Below are 17,312 nucleotides of genomic sequence, written 5' to 3'. Positions count from 1 at the left end.
TGTTTAGGGATTTGAGAATAGATTTAGGTTTTAGGTTTAGGTTATAGGTTTAGGTTTAAGTTAGGTTATAGGTTATAGCCTTAGGGAATTAAGACTATTTTAAGGTTTAGGTTTAGGAAATTGGGTTCAAGTTCGGGATCGGGTTTAGGTTTGGGTTTTCAAGTTTAGGTTTAGGTTTAGGTTAGGGAGTTGCGATTAGGATTAGGTGTAGGTTTAAGTTTGGGGATTTGAGAATATATTTAGGTTTTAGGTTTAGGTTTAGGTTTTAGGTTTAGGTTAAGGTTATAAGTTTAGGTTAGGTTTATGTTATAGGTTATAGTTTATAGCTTTAGGAAATTGAGAATATGTTAAGGTTTAGGTTTAGGAAATCGGGTTCGGGTTTGGGTTCGGGATCAGGTTTAGGTTTGGATTTTCAAGTTTAAGTTTAACTTTAGGTTAGGGAGTTGAGATTAGGATTAGGTGTAGGTTTAGGTTTAGGGATTTGAGAATATATTTAGGTTTTAGGTTTGGGTTTAGGTTTAAGTTTTAGTTTATAGGTTTAGGTTATAGGTTTAGGTTCTGGTTTTAGGTTTAGGTTAAGGTTATAAGTTTAGGTTATGGGTTATAGGTTATAGGTTAAGGTTTAGGTTATAAGTTTTGGGTTAGGTTAAGGTTAAGGTTAAGGTTAAGGTTAGGTTTAGGTTATAAGTCATAAGTTTAGGTTATAGGTTATAGGTTTAGGTTATAGGTTTTGGTTAAGGTTTAGGTTTAGCTTTTAGTTTATAGGTTGTGAGACCCGACCTGAGTTCGCATCTGTGCATGTGTGTGTGTGAGTATGCATTCCGTCCTTCTTGATCCCGCGGTTCTACCGGTCGAATCTCGGCGGTTTGCGGTCATCCGTGAGCCTAGTCGTGAAGACCCAACTCGGATCGGTTGAGACCTATGCTGTCACGCCCTAGACTCGATAACCGGACTCACAAGGAACTCGATTGCCGGTTCTGGCCGCAACAGCCTCCATAGTCCCCATTCTCGGCTCCTGAGGTAGGTTCCGATCCTGGGATCCTGCAAGGAGGATTTTCATAATAGTATAATCATTTTCAATATGAGCATACCCAAGATTACAGCAAGTACATCTGAGAATAACAAAGGCACACATCACAACATCCACTAAAAATTTAAACTTTTACATCATCCATAAGGTTCAAAAGGACATACATGAGAGTAAAAGGAAAAGAGAGAGAAATCAGCAACACTGGAGCCCTCACCGCTCAACTCTACTCCACGCTCTGCTACTACGACGCCTACCTAGAGTCTCTTGCATGCAACAATCGTGCATAAGCTTATAGAAGCTTAGAGGATAGTATAAGTGTGTGACAATGGTGCACAGAAGAATAGTAGGAGGTATAAGGAGAGAAGCATGATCAATGAGCATATCACTATAGCCTTACCAAGGCTTACCATGAACGTGATGCAATGAGTAATGGGTGCCATACCAAGGCTATGTATGAAAGGGGGGCTTGTACAACCAATGCTAATGCGATGAAAGTAATGTCAGTGCTAATCCAAACCATAAGTCAAGTACATTTCCGATCATAAGGAAATCACCGGGGTCCATTACACTGCCGAATGACTGCCGCTCTGCAGACCCCGCATAGTCAAACGAGCATAAGAGACCTCACTACTCACCCGTGAACAACCAATCACCAACAAGGCCTGAAGGTAGCAAAGCCATTTACGAGCTGGTCAGAGTTAGCCTAGCAATGCCTCATCACACCAGGCAGGTAAGGCCACACTCCCATCCAACCGACTACACGACAGTGGGAGTCACGGCCTAACGGTATAAGGCCCTCGTGCGCTCATGTATTTAACCCGGTCACAGCGTTGGAGCAGATCCTTGGTACCATGGAAGTTTTGAGAATTTCACCCATGGGCATCCTATGCACCCGATATGCTCAACTAATATTTTCAGTGTCCAGACATACAGCCATCGACAAATACCCCTATGGAGGTAAGGCCCTGATGAAGTAAGGGCGGATATCAACAAGCTATGCAATGCCAGATGCATGAATCACACAATCACCCATGCATCATTCCTAAGCATCCACCTCTCGGGGAGATACCAACATGTCCTACACAATGACACAACCATGGCCAATCACACCTCAACCAAGCATGCATATGATGCGTATGGGAGTGGGCCATGAAAATGAATAGGGATGCCAATGAGGTGAAGATGAACTCTCTACCTAACCATGAAAGATATATGTACTTAACCAATTCCTCATAAGGAATATAACCTCTAGTGGGGGCACATATACCTGGGGTAGCCCACGAGACTAAGGAGAACAATGATATGGGCTTAAATAGATGAAACGGTCCTAGCAAGGGTCTATGGTGGACCTTTAACCACCCTTAGAAGCCCATGGGCGTACCTTAGGGCCACCAATGTGGACATCCAACCATAATTAGTCCCCAAGAGGTAGCCCATCTCTAATTGATCATGGATCAAGGCTCAAGGACCACGTGACATCAGAAATAAGAAACGGGCAGCCATAGTCATACCACAAACACTCATGTTGGGCTTTAGAAAGGGCAGCCCAAAGCTTATCCAGAACTTGGGTCCAAAGGAAACACACATAACCCAACTCATAATTACCATTATAGGCCCATAGGGGAAAGGTTAGGGCTCAATATAAAGGCCACTAATCCCATATAGTGGTGGCCTAGTGGGCAACCCATTGCTCAAAGCACATGGGCAAATATCATGCTCTTAGTCAAGTGAGTTAGGCCTACAGCCTGGCCCAAGTATCAAGTTGATTTGGTGGGCAACCAAGGGCCCATCTACTTATGTAATCCAGCCCAGTAACCCAATACAATAGTATGGTAAAATGGCCCAAGAGTTCAATGGGCCTATTTGGAAAGTTCCAGCTCGATTGGGCCTAAAGCGTTCAACAACTAGCTACATTCGTGGACCCAATTAAATTCAACTATGGTGGGCCTCAAAAGTACATTTACTAAGCCCAACATTTAAGGAACCAAAGGTATAAATTATTTCCTCTAAGATCTTCACAATGTGGTGGGCCTCACTCCTCAAAACTTCAGGCCAAAGGCCAAGCAAAATTATAACATGTTGCTGTCCTAAATTTGGGCACTCCATTGGAGTGGGTCCAGGGCCTTTAAAACTCTGGAAATTGAGGACCAAGGTCCCTCATCATGCATACAATGAGAGGTAACTAAAAAAGGTGGCCCACCATCAGAGGAAATATTTTTGAATTATGGTTTTATCAAGGCATATTGCTGGACTGCACAGCAGAAAATCTAGCAGTCCGACTATCTTGGCCCATTCATTTGGATGCCCAAATGAGGTCAGTTGGAGCTGAAATTCTACAGAGTGACACTACCATAGGTGGACACACCCTCACAAAATTTTAAAATTTTTAGACATTTATAAATATTTTAATTCATTTAAAGAAATCAATCTGTCCTGAAAATCGGACTGATCTGGACACCATGTTGTAATGGGCCGGTCCAGCCAACACTATGGTGTGTAAAGGTGTCCATTGGCCTCAAAATTTTATAGGTGGGTCCCACCATGGGTGGTCCACCTTCCTGTAAATTTTTATAATTCTTACACATCCAAAACTATTTTAATAAATTTTGGAATTCTAACCTGTCCAGGGTGGATTGCTGCTGGAACAGTGCAGAAAATCCAGACTGTCCACCTCACTTGGAGCATACCTTTGGGACCCCTATGAATGTCAGATGGGGCTGAAATTAGGGAGACATTAAGATGAGATCTCCACCTTTTAGAAAAGTATATCTGGTGGTTATGAATAGTCCCCCAAACAGTCCTAAAATCTGGTCCAAAATCAACCAGAAACTGTCCAGAAAATTCTAGACAGCAACATGTACTTGGATAAAATTAATTATATAAGTTAAATAAAAAGGAGAAATACTCCAAGAAATAGGTGCTATGGCCCTCCCTAGTGGGTCCCAAAAATGTCCAAAACAAATCCCAAGGTTACCACACTTGCATGCATCAATAAAGGTCAGCAAATTGGACACCCAACCATAGTGTAGGTGGGTATGGATGTCTCACCTAGCTGGACTTTTTTGGACTATCTAGGGCCACCAAGTGGACCACACACATCATCAGAAATCATAGGAAAGATAGAAGAAGAGAAATAAAAATATTTCGGCCATTGGGAGAAGGCTCCATCACTATTGAGCCTTCCCCAATACAATCATACCCATACATTGCATTTCCATATACATTTCACCATGGATCTTCATCATGCAAGATCTACACTTGAGATGAATGGATGAGATGCCATCCCAACCATGATGCAAGGGTCTAGATGACCCATCAAGTTATGGAATGTGGAGAACCCTCCATGATGGGGTCCATCAAGAGGAAACCCCATGCATGGGACATGCATGCATAAGATGGATCATTTGGCCACATCCAAGGAATTGTGTAGGATCTCCACCATTGATTGGTAGGTCCTACACTTTTCGAATGAAAGAAGAAGAAGATCCACACTATGGAAAGGAACCAAGATAGATGGATGAGATGGGTTTTCAATGGATGGATTAAGAGGAAAAAGGAAGAGAAGGGGCTAGAGAATTTGGAGATTTTTGGAGGAATGTTGCTAGGGAAGAAGAGAAGAGAGAGAAATGAGAGGGAAAGAGAGAAAAATCTCTTTTAAGCTAAGTAATCATGAGTTTCTTACCTTGGATAGAGAAGAGAAATCATGGCAATAGGGAGTTAGAAACAATATTGTAGGGTTAATAGACTTTTTATGTTAGTGGGTGGTGTAGGGATAGGGCTTAGGTAGTGTTGTGTGTGTAGTGTGTGCTGAAAATAGTGTAGTGTGTGTTGAAAATAGTTTCAAGAGATGGGACCTACCTAGAAATCCATGCACACCACCCCTAGGTGGGCCACATGATCATGATCAAGGGCTTAGAAAATGAAATGCACCCAACTTACGATCTACACATCGAATGGATGCATAAGACGCGTCGTTGGAACCGCGATGATGATGTTGTCACAATGGCATAGGTCTCAACTCGATCCGAGTCGAGTCTTCATGACTTGGCTCACGGATGACCGCAAATACTATCCAAGGGTCATGGGTCGCCGGGATTCGACCGGTAGGACCACGGGATCAAGATGGACGGAATGTATACTCACACACACATGCACACATGCGAACTCGAGTCGAGTCTCACAACCCTCCCCACCAACAAAGAAATTTTGTCCTCGAAATTGAACAATCTAAGATAAAATAAAAGACAAAACACCACCATCATATAGCAATTATCATATAAGGAAGGCAATACAAATAATCATATATCAATCAATCATCAAACAAATGGGGATAATGTTCTTTAATCTTAGCCTCGCGTTCCCAAGACTCCTCGGCCTCTGAATGATGACCTCGTTGCACATTCACCAAGGGAATGACCTTGGTCTTGAGGACTTGCTCCTTCCGATCAAGGATACAAATCGGCTGCTCAAAATAAGAAGCATCCACATGGACCTCAAGTGGCTGCCAATCAATCACAGGAATAGTGTCCGACCCACATCTCCACAATATAGAAACATGGAACACGTCGTGGATCACAGACAGCTCAGGAGGTAAGGCAAGCCTATAGGCCACAACGCCCTTACGCTCTGTAATCTCAAAAGGTCCGATGAATCTCGGGGTGAGCTTGCCCTTAACACCAAAGCGAACCATGCTCTTCATAGGCAATACCTTGAGATACATCATGTCTCCGACTACGAACTCGAGGGGTCAACGCCAACGATCAGTAAAACTCTTCTACCGACTTTGAGCTGTGCGCATCCTCTGCCTGATAACATCAATAACCTCTGACGTCTGCAACACAAGCTTGGGACCTAAGAGACGACGCTCTCCAACCTCGATCCAACAACTAGGATATCTGCACGGTCTGCCATAAAGTACCTTAAAAGGAGCCATGCCGATAGTTGCCTGATAGCTGTTGTTGTACGCGAACTTGGTGAGGCGTATATGATCATCCCAACTGCCCACAAAGTTGATCACACAAGCCCTGAGCATATCCTCAAGGATCTGGTTGACCCTTTCGGTTTGCCCATCCGTCTGCAGATGATATGCAGTGCTGAGATGCAAAGTGACCCCCAATGCCTGTTGAAAACTCCTCCAAAATTGAGACGTAAATCTAGAGTCTCGGTCTGAAATGATCGAAACTGGGATGCCGTGCAGTCTCACTATCTCCTCAATGAATATCCTCGCTAACTGGTCCATAGACCAGGAAGCACGTACTGGAATGAAATGAGCTGACTTCGTCAGACGATCGACGATAACCCAGATGGTATTGTGACCACGCTGAGTCCTCGACAAACCTACGATGCAGTCCATCGATACGTGCTCCCACTTCCACTCTGGAATGCTCAACAGCTGCAAGGGGCCAGGGGGTTTATGATGATTGGCCTTAACACGCTGGCATGTGTCACACTTGGCCACAAAACTCACAATCTGGCGCATCCCCTGCCAGCAGTACTGCCTCCTCATATCAAGATACATCTTCGTGGAGCCCGGGTGGATAGTAAATCTCGATCGGTGTGCCTCAATCATCAGATCCCAACGCAACTCTGGAACGTCCGGGACACAGAATCGGCCTCTGAAGCGTAATCCACCATCGGAACCAATCTGCCAGTCTGACTGCTCCACGGATGCGGCCTCTGCTCGGTACTCCTGAAGTGACTCATCCATCTGCTGAGCCTCGATCACCCTGGCCACTAAGGAGGGTTAAATCGACAAGCTCGAAAGCTGAATAATGGAAGATTGCAGACTGAACTCAAAGTCAAACTCTGATACATCCTTGAGCATCTGCCACTCACGCACCATCATCTGTGCCACCAGGCCTCGTGGCTGGTAGCTGAGTGCATCCACCACCACGTTTGCCTTGCCCGGGTGGTACTGAAGGTCAAAATCATAGTCTTTCAGCAACTCCATCCATCGCCTCTGTCGCAGGTTCAACTCGGACTGCGAAAATAGATACTTCAAGCTCTTATGATCCGAGAAGAGCTCGAACCTGACCCCATATAGATAATGCCTCCACACCTTCAGTGCGAAGACGACTGCTGCGAGCTCCAAATCATGAGTGGGGTAGTTCAGCTCATGGACCTTGAGTTGGCGCGAGGCATACGCCACTGGCTTCCCCTGCTGCATCAGTACAACACCCAAGCCAACTCTGGAGGCATCAGTAAAAACAACAAAACCCTCACTCCCATCAGGAATAGTGAGAACAGGAGCGGACGTGAGGCGGTCCTTCAACTCCGTAAATGCCTTCTCGCAAGCGTCACTCCAGACAAACTCGATGCCCTTCCGCCTCAACTGGGTCAGTGGTGCTGCAATACGGGAGAAACTCTCAATAAACTGTCCGTAATATCTTGCTAGACTAAGGAAGTTGTGAATCTCAGACTCATTCGTGGGCTGGCCCCACCGACGCACTGCATCAACCTTCGAAGGGTCCACAGCGACACCCTCCCTCCTCACCACGTGACCGAGGAACTTCATCTCCTCTTGCCAAAACTCACACTTCCCCAGCTTCGCATACAGCTGGTGGGCACGGAGGGTCTCAAGCACAATCCGTAGGTGTTCAGCATGGTCCTCTCGAGTCCTCAAATATACAAGAATATCATCAATGAATACCACCACGAACTAATCAAGGAACCACTAAAAAACCTCATTCATCAGCTATATGAATATAGCGGGCGCGTTGGTCAGTCCAAATGACATGACCGGGAACTCGAAGTGACCATAACGTGTCTGAAAAGCTGTCTTCGGAATGTCCTCCTCTCGGATTCGAATCTGATGGTAACCAGAACGCAAGTCTATCTTGGAAAAATACTATGCACGCTGCAACTGATCAAACAAGTCATCAATATGGGGAAGCGGGTATCGGTTTTTGATGGTGACTCTGTTGAGCTCACGATAATCTACACAGAGTCGCAACGAACCATCCTTCTTCTTCACAAACAATACCGAGGCTCCCCAAGGTGAACTACTAGGACGAATGAAACCTAACTCCCGAAGCTCATCCAACTGCTCCTGCAGTTCCCACAACTCCAACGATGTCATCCGGTAGGGGGCCTTCGAGATGGGCACAGTACCGGGCACCAAATCAATCTGGAACTCCACCTGCCGACGTGGAGGCAAACCCAGGATCTCCTTAAACACATCCGGGTACTCACAAACAACTGGCAGCAGCTCAATACTCTCTGCCACAGAATTCTCAACAACTAAAGCCAAGAAACTAGATAACGACTCTCCTCTGAGCTCAGCGACGAATTGGAACACTGGCAAGCCTGGAATGTGAAACGTGACCGTCCTCGCGGCACAGTCTAAGATGACACCATACTCTGCAAGCCAATCCATACCTAGAATCACATCAAAACTTGACATCGACATCATGAACAGATCGGCAGGAAGGAACATCTCGCCCACTAACACCGGACAAGAAGGACAGTGAAGGGTCAACATCATAGACTACCCCATAAGAGTCGAAACGGTCAAAGTCTCAGACACGGACTCCGATGGAATACCGGTCGATAGGTAAAACTGCTCGGCCACAAAAAATGAGAGGCACCAGAATCAAATAAAACATGAGCAATGCAGGAAGAAACAAGAAGAATACCCTCGACTACTCCACCGGTTAATGACTGCGGGTCCTGACCTGACACCTGCTGCACAGAATAAAAGTGGCCCTAAGCTGGTAGGGGAAGTAACCCGGAAGACTGAGGGTCCTGAATTTGTGCCTGCTGGGCTGCGATACATACTAGACCTAGGGACCGGACATGCGGATATCCCCTCTGCTACTACTGTGGCTGCTGATGTCTCTGCTGCTACTGTCGCTGCTGAGGAGGCCTACCTGGCTGCCTCTGCTGCTGAGGAGGAGCCCTAGGAGTGGCGGGTGGAAGCTGAGCTCTCTGCTGCTGCTGAGGAGGACGAGGAGGAGGCAACTGCGGTGGCCTCTGCTGCTGAATGGGGAGAGGGCACTCACGCCTCCGATGCTCGGCCTGTCCACAGCCGAAGCATACACCAGAAAAGGGGCCGGAAGATGGTGCTGACGATGATGATGAAGCTACTGTCTGAACCGTAGGCTACTGAAATCCTGACCTGCCCCTCCATCTCTACTGACGGTGCTGCCTAGAACTACCTGCTGGTGCCCTCCTCTTCCGGTCTCCACCGGAACCTGCTCTCTCGACCGCTGGGTCATAGCCCAGTCCTCCTCGTAAACCAGTGCCCGATGAATGACCTGGTCAAATGTCTCCAAACAATGCCCTACCACACGACTGCAAAGGGCAGGACGCAAACCAGTCACAAAACGACGAGCCCTCATCTTCTCATTGCTGGTGAGATGAGGAGAAAATCTAGACAAGGCCAAGAAACGGGCCTCATACTGAGATACAGTCATATCACCCTGCACTAGGGTCTCAAACTTGATCTCCCGCTGGATCTGAACGTGCTCAGGGAAGAACTTCTGGTCGAAATGGACCACGAACTCCTCCCATGTCCAAACAAACTGAGGTCCGACCATCCTAGATACAGATGACCACCATTGACGGGCCTCACCCTGAAGAAGACAGGTCGCAAGGGACACTCTTTGACACGTAGGACATTGAATAGTGTCAAAAATCCTCACACCTCAGTGCGCCAAGCCTCGGCGGCAGAAGGGTTAGGGTCACCACTAAACCTCGGGGGATCATGCTGCGGGAACTCTCGAGCTATCGCACTAGCTCGTGGTAAATCAGACTACCTAGAAACCTTAACAGTAACTGGCCGACGGGTCTGCAATGCGGTGGCAACAAGCTGCATCAACTGCTGAAAATGCTCAGCTCCTATAGGTACTGTCGGAAAGGCAGGGGTGGCACTCGCCTTAGGCGGAGGCACAGGTGCGGCCCACAGAGCAGGAGCCTCTGAAACTGGAACAACAGGCTGAGGAGGGGGAATAGGTGGGGGAACCGGAGCAACTGGAGGTACGGGCGCTACGGGCTCAACTGGAGGAACAGGCCGGATCGGGACCTCAGGAATCGGATCCTCAACAATGGGAGCAGGATGGGTAACTCGGGTGCCTCGTCCATAGACACTACGACCACAGGCACCACGACCAATAGTGCTACGACCATGGGTGCCACGTCCACATAGCATCGTCTGCAAAATAATGATGATGCAAGGAATCAGGACAATTACAGGCTTAATACGGAGCGAAATGAAGGATTTCGGGACACTACTTGTCCCATGCTCTTAGCAGACTTGCGAAGTTATCCTTAGTCATTCCAGAATTACTTGTTATGCTCTAATACCAACTCTTGTCATGCCTCGGACTCGGTAACCGGACTCACAAGGAACCCGATTACCGGTTTTGGCCGCAACAACCTCCATAGTATCCCATTCTCGGCTCCTGAGGTAAGTTCCGATCCTAGGATCCTGCAAGGAGGATTTTCATAACAGTATAATCATTTCCAATACAAGCATACCCAAGATCACAGCAAGTACATCTGAGAATAACAAAGGCACACATCACAAAATCCACTAAAAATTTAAACTTTTACATCATCCATAAGGTCCAAAAGGACATACAAGAGAGTAAAAGGAAAAGAGAGAGAAATCAGCAACACTGGAGTCCTCACTACTCAACTCTACTCCACGCTCTGCTGCTAAGGCGCCTACCTAGAGTCTCCTGCATGCATCAATCGTGCATAAGCTTATAGAAACTTAGAGGGTGGTATAAGTGTGTGACAATGGTGCAAAGAAGAATAGTAGGAGGTATAAGGAGAGAAGCATCATCAATGAGCATATCACTAGCCTTACCAAGGCTTACCATGAACGTGATGCAATGAGTAATGAGTGTCATACCAAGGCTATGCATGAAGGGGGGCTTGTATAGCCAATGCTAATGCGATGCAAGTAATGTCAGTGCTAATCCAAACCATAAGTCAAGTACATTTCCAATCATAAGGAAATCACTGGGGTCCATTACACTGTTGATTGACTGCCGCTCTGTGGACCCCGCACAGTCAAACGAGTGTAAGAGACCTCACTACTCGCTTGTGGATAACCAATTACCAATAAGGCCTGAAGGTAGTGGACCCATTTACGAGCGTTCAGACTCAGCCTAGTAATGCCTCCTCACACCAGGCAGGTAAGGCCACACCCCTATCTAACTAACTACATGACAGTGGGAGTCGCGGCCTAACGGTATAAGGCCTTCGTGCGCTCATGTATTCCACCTGGTCACGGCGTTGGAGTAGATCCTTGGTACCATGGAAGTTTTAGAAATTTCACCCATGGGCATCTTATACACCCGGTATGCTCAACTAATATTTTTGGTGTCCAGACATACGGCCATCCACGAGTACCCCTGTGGAGGTAAGGCCTTGATGAAGTAAGGTCGGATATCCACAAGCTATGCAATGCCAGATGCATGAATCACACAATCACCCATGCATCAATCCCAAGCATCCACCTCTTGGGGAGATACCAACATGTCCTACACAATGGCACAACCATGACCAATCACACCTCAACCAAGCATGCATATGATGCGTATGGGAGTGGGCCATGAAGATGAATAGGGGTGCCAATGAGGGGAAGATGAACTCTCTACTTAACCATGAAGTGTTTAGGTACTTAACCAATTCCTCATAAGGAATACAACCTTTAGTGGGGGCCCATATACCTGCGGTATCTCACGAGACTAAGGAGAACAATGGTATGGGCCTAAATAGATGAAACGGGCCTAGCAAGGGTCTATGGTGGACCTTTAACCACCCATAGAAGCCCATGAGCCTACCTTATGGCCATCAATGTGGACATCCAACCACAATTAGTCCCCAAGAGGTAGCCCATCTCTAATTGATCATGGATCAAGGCTCGAGGACCACGCAACATCAGAAATAAGAAACGGGCAGCCATAATCATACCACAAACACTCATGTTGGGCTTTAGAAAGGGCGGCCCAAAGCCTATCCAGAACATAGGTCCAAGGGAAACACACATAGCCCAACTCATAATTACCATTATGGGCCCATAGGGGAAAGGTTAGGCCTCAACATAAAGGCCATTAATCCCATATATTGTGGTGGCCTAGTGGGCAGCCCATTGCTCAAACCACATGAGCAAATGTCATGCTCTTAGTCAAGTGAGTTAGGCCTACAACCCGGCCCAAGTATAAAGTTGATTTGGTGGGCAACCAAGGGCCCATCTACTTGTGTAATCCAGCCCAGTAACCCAACACTATAGTATGGTAAAATGGCCTAAGAGTTCAATGGGCTTATCTGGAAAGTTCCAGCTCAATTAGGCCTAAAGAGTTCAACAACTAGCTACATTTGTAGACCCAATTAAATTCAACTGTGGTGGGCCTCAAAAGTACATTTATTAAGCCCAACATTTAAGGAACCAAATGTATAAATTATTCCCTCTAAGATCTTCACAATGTGGTGGGCCTCACTCAAAATTTCAGCCCAAAGGCCAAGCATAATTATAACATGTTGCTGTCCTAAATTTGGGCACTCCATTGGAGTGGGTTCAGGGCCTCTAAAACTCTGGAAATTGAGGGCCAAGGTCCCTCATTATGCATATAGTGAGAGGTAACCCAAAAAGGTGGGCCACCATCAGAGGAAATATTTTTGAATTATGGTTTTATCAAGGCATATTACTGGACTGCACAACAGAAAATCTGGCAGTCCAACTATCTTGGCCCATTCCTTTGGATGCCCAAATTGGGGCTGAAATTTTACAGAGTGATACTCCCATAGGTGGGCCACACCCTCATAAAATTTCAAAATTTTTGGACATCTATAAATATTTTAATTCATTTAAAGAAATCAATCTGTCCTGAAAATCGGACTGATCTGGACACCATGTTGTAATGGGCCGGTCCAGCCATCACTATGGTGTGTACAGGTGTCCATTGGCCTCAAAATTTTGTAGGTGGGTCCCACCATGGGTGGTCCACCTTCCTGTAAATTTTTATAATTTTTACACACCCAAAACTATTTTAATAAATTTTGGAATTCTAACCTGTCCAGGGTGGATTGCTGCTGGAACAGTGCAGAAAATCCAGACTGTCCACCTCACTTGGACCACACCTTTGGGACCCCAATGAATGTCAGATGGGGCTGCAATTTGGGAGACCTCAAGATGAGATCCCTACCTTTTAGAAAAGTATATTTGGTGGTTATGAATAGTCCCCCAAACAGTCCCAAAATCTGGTCCAAAATCAACCAGAAACTGTCCAGAAAATTCTGGACAGCAACATGTACTTGGATAAAATTAATTATATAAGTTAAATAAAAAGGGGAAATACTCCAAGAACTAGGTGCTATGGCCCTCCCTAGTGGGCCCCACAAATGTCCAAAACAAATCCCAAGGTTACCACACTTGCATGCATCAATAAAGGTCAGCAAATGGGACACCCAACCATAGTGTAGGTGGGTATGGATGTCCCACCCTAGCTGGACTTTTCTGGACTATCCAGGCCCACCAAGTGGACCACACACATCATCAGCAATCATAGGAAAGGTAGAAGAAGAGAAATAAAAATATTCCGGCCATTGGGAGAAGGCTCCGTCACTATTGAGCCTTCCCCAACACAATCACACCCATACATTGCATTTCCATCTATATTTCACCATGGATCTTCATCATGCATGATCTACACTTGAGATGAATGGATGAGATACCATCCCAACCATGATGCAAGGGTCTAGATGACCCATCAAGTTATGGAATGTGGAGAACCCTCCATGATGGGGTCCATCAAGAGGAAACCCCATGCATGGGACATGCATGCATAAGATGGACCATTTGGCCACATCCAAGGAATTGTGTAGGATCTCCACCATTGATTGGTGGGTCCTACACTTTTCGAATGAAAGAAGAAGAAGATCTACACTATGGAAAGGATATTGCATGGAATAAAGAAGCACCCACCTAAATATCTTCACCAAAACTTGGATCACCAAGCTCCAATGTTCCAAGGAACCAAGATAGATGGATGAGATGGGTTTTCAATGGATGGATTAAGCGGAAAAAGGAAGAGAAGGGGCTGGAGAATTTGCGAATTTTTGGAGGAATGTTGCTAGGGAAGAAGAGAAGAGAGAGAGAGAGAGAAATGAGAGAGAAAGAGAGAAAAATCTCTTTTAAGCTAAGTAATCATTAGTTTCTTACCTTGGATAGAGAAGAGAAATAATGGCAATAGGGAGTTAGAAACAATGTTGTAGGGTTAGTAGACTTTTTATGTTAGTGGGTGGTGTAGGGATTGGGCCTAGGTAGTGTGTGTGTAGTGTGTGTTGGAAATAGTTCCAAGAGATGGGACCTACCTAGAAATTCGTGTACACCACCCCTAGGTGGGCCACATGATCATGATCAAGGGCTTAGAAAATGAAATGCACCCAACTTACGATCAACACATCGGATGGACACACAAGACATGTCGTTGGAACCACAACGAGGATGCGGTCATGATGGCATAGGTCTCAACTCGATCTGAGTTGGGTCTTCACGACTGGGCTCACAGATGACCGCAAACACTATCCAAGGGTCATGGGTCGTCAGGATTCGACCGGTAGGACCGTAGGATCAAGATGGAGAGAATGCATACTCACACACACATATGCACACATGCGAACTCAGGTCGGGTCTCACATATGCCATTGTGACCGCATCGTCAAAACGCATCTTGTGCGTCCATCCGAAGTGTAGATTGTATGTTGGGTGCATTTCATTTTCTAAGCCCTTGATCATGATCATGTGGCCCATCTAGGGGTGGTGTGCATGGATTTCTAGGTAGGTCCCATCTCTTAGAACTATTTTCAACACACACTACACTATTTCCAACACACTACCTAGGCCCTATCCCTACACCACCCATCTCTAAAACAGCACCCACTAACCTAAAAAGTCTACTAACCCTACAACATTATTTCTAATTCCCTATTGCTATGATTTCTCTTCGCTATCCAAGGTAAGAAACTCATGATTACTTAGCTTAAAAGAGATTTTTCTCTCTTTCCCTCTCATTTTCTCTTTTCTCTTCTTCCCTAGCAACATTCCTCCAAAAATCCCTACATTCTCCAGCCCCTTCTCCTCTTTTCTCCTCTTAATCCATCCATTGAAAACCCATCTCATCCATCTATCTTGGTTCCTTGGAGCATTTGGAGCTTGGTGATCCAAGTTTTGGTGAAGATATTAAGGTGGGTGCTTCTTTATTCCATGCAATATCCTTTCTATAATGTAGATCTTCTTCTTCTTTCATTCGAAAAGTGTAGGACCCACCAATTAATGGTGGATATCTGACACAATTCCTTGGATGTGGCCAAATGGTCCATCTTATGCATGCATGTCCCATGCATGGGGTTTCCTCTTGATGGACCCCATCATGGAGGGTTCTCCACATTTCATAACTTGATGGGTCATCTAGACCCTTGCATCATGGTTGGGATGGTATCTCATCCATTCATCTCAAGTGTAGGTCATGTATGAAGAAGATCCATGGTGAAATATAAATGGAAATGTAATGTATGGGTGTGATTGTGTTGGAGAAGGCTCAATAGTGATGGAGCCTTCTCCCAATGGCTGGAATGTTTTTATTTCTCTTCTTCTACCTTTCCTATGATTGCTGATGATGTGTGTGGTCCACTTGGTGGGCCTGGATAGTCCAGAAAAGTCCAGCTAGGGTGGGACATCCATACCCACCTACACTATGGTTGGGTGTCCCATTTGCTGACCTTTATTGATGCATGCAAGTGTGGTAACCTTGGGATTTGTTTTGGACATTTGTGGGGCCCACTAGGGAGGGCCATAGCACCTAGTTCTTGGAGTATTTCCCCTTTTTATTTAACTTATATAATTAATTTTATCCAAGTACATGTTGCTGTCCAGAATTTTCTGAACAGTTTCTGGTTGATTTTGGACCAGATTTTGGGACTGTTTGGGGGACTATTCATAACTACCAAATATACTTTTCTAAAAGGTGGGGATCTCATCTTGATGTCTCCCAAATTTCAGCCCCATCTGACATTCATAGGGGTCCCAAAGGTGTGGTCCAAGTGAGGTGGACAGTCTGGATTTTCTGCACTGTTCCAGCAGCAATCCACCCTGGACAGGTTAGAATTCCAAAATTTATTAAAATAGTTTTGGGTGTGTAAAAATTATAAAAATTTATAAGAAGGTGGACCACCCATGGTGGGACCCACCTACAAAATTTTGAGGCCAATGGACACCTGTACACACCATAGTGATGGCTGGACCGGCCCATTACAACATGGTGTCCAGATCAGTCCGATTTTCAGGACAGATTGATTTCTTTAAATGAATTAAAATATTTATAGATGTTCAAAAATTTTAAAATTTTGTGGGGGTGTGACCCACCTATGGTAGTTTCACTTTGTAAAATTTTAACTCTAACGGACATCATTTGGGCATCCAAAAGAATGGGCTAAGATAGTTGGACTACCAGATTTTCTGTTGTGCAGTCCAGCAATATGCCTTGATAAAACCATAATTCAAAAATATTTCCTCTGATGGTGGGCCACCTTTTTGGGTTACCTCTCATTGTATGCATGATGAGGGACCTTGGCCCTCAATTTTCAGAGTTTTAGAGGCCCTGGACCCACTCCAATGGAGTGCCCAAATTTAGGACAGCAACATGTTATAATTATGCTTGGCCTTTGGGCTGAAATTTTGAGGAGTGAGGCCCACCACATTGTGAAGATCTTAGAGGGAATAATTTATACCTTTAATTCCTTAAATATTGGGCTTAATAAATGCACTTTTGAGGCCCACCACAGTTGAATTTAATTGGGTCCATGAATGTAGCTAGTTGTTGAACTCTTTAGGCCCAATTGAGCTGGAACTTTCCAGATAGGCCTATTGAACTCTTGGGCCATTTTACCATACTATTGTGATGGGTTAGTGGGCTAGATTACACAAGTAGATGGGCCCTTATTTGCCCACCAAATCAACTTTAATACTTGGGCCGGGTTGTAGGCCCAACTTACTTGACTAAGAGCATGACATTTTCCCATGTGGTTTGATCAATGGGCTGCCAACTAGGCCACCATAATATATGGGATTAATGGCCTTTATGTTGGGCCCTAACCTTTCCCCTATGGGCCCATAGTGGTATATATGGGTTGGGCTATGTGTGTTTCCGTTGGACCCATATTTTGGATAGGCCTTGGGCCGCATTTCTTAAGCCCAACATGAGTGTTTGTGGTATGATTATGATTGTCCATTTCTTATTTCTAATGTTGCGTAGGCCTTGGGCCTTGATCCATG

This window comes from Magnolia sinica, chromosome 12 (genome assembly GCF_029962835.1).
Source record: "Magnolia sinica isolate HGM2019 chromosome 12, MsV1, whole genome shotgun sequence".
Classification (NCBI taxonomy): domain Eukaryota; kingdom Viridiplantae; phylum Streptophyta; class Magnoliopsida; order Magnoliales; family Magnoliaceae; genus Magnolia; species Magnolia sinica.
This window is presented reverse-complemented; position numbering follows the sequence as displayed.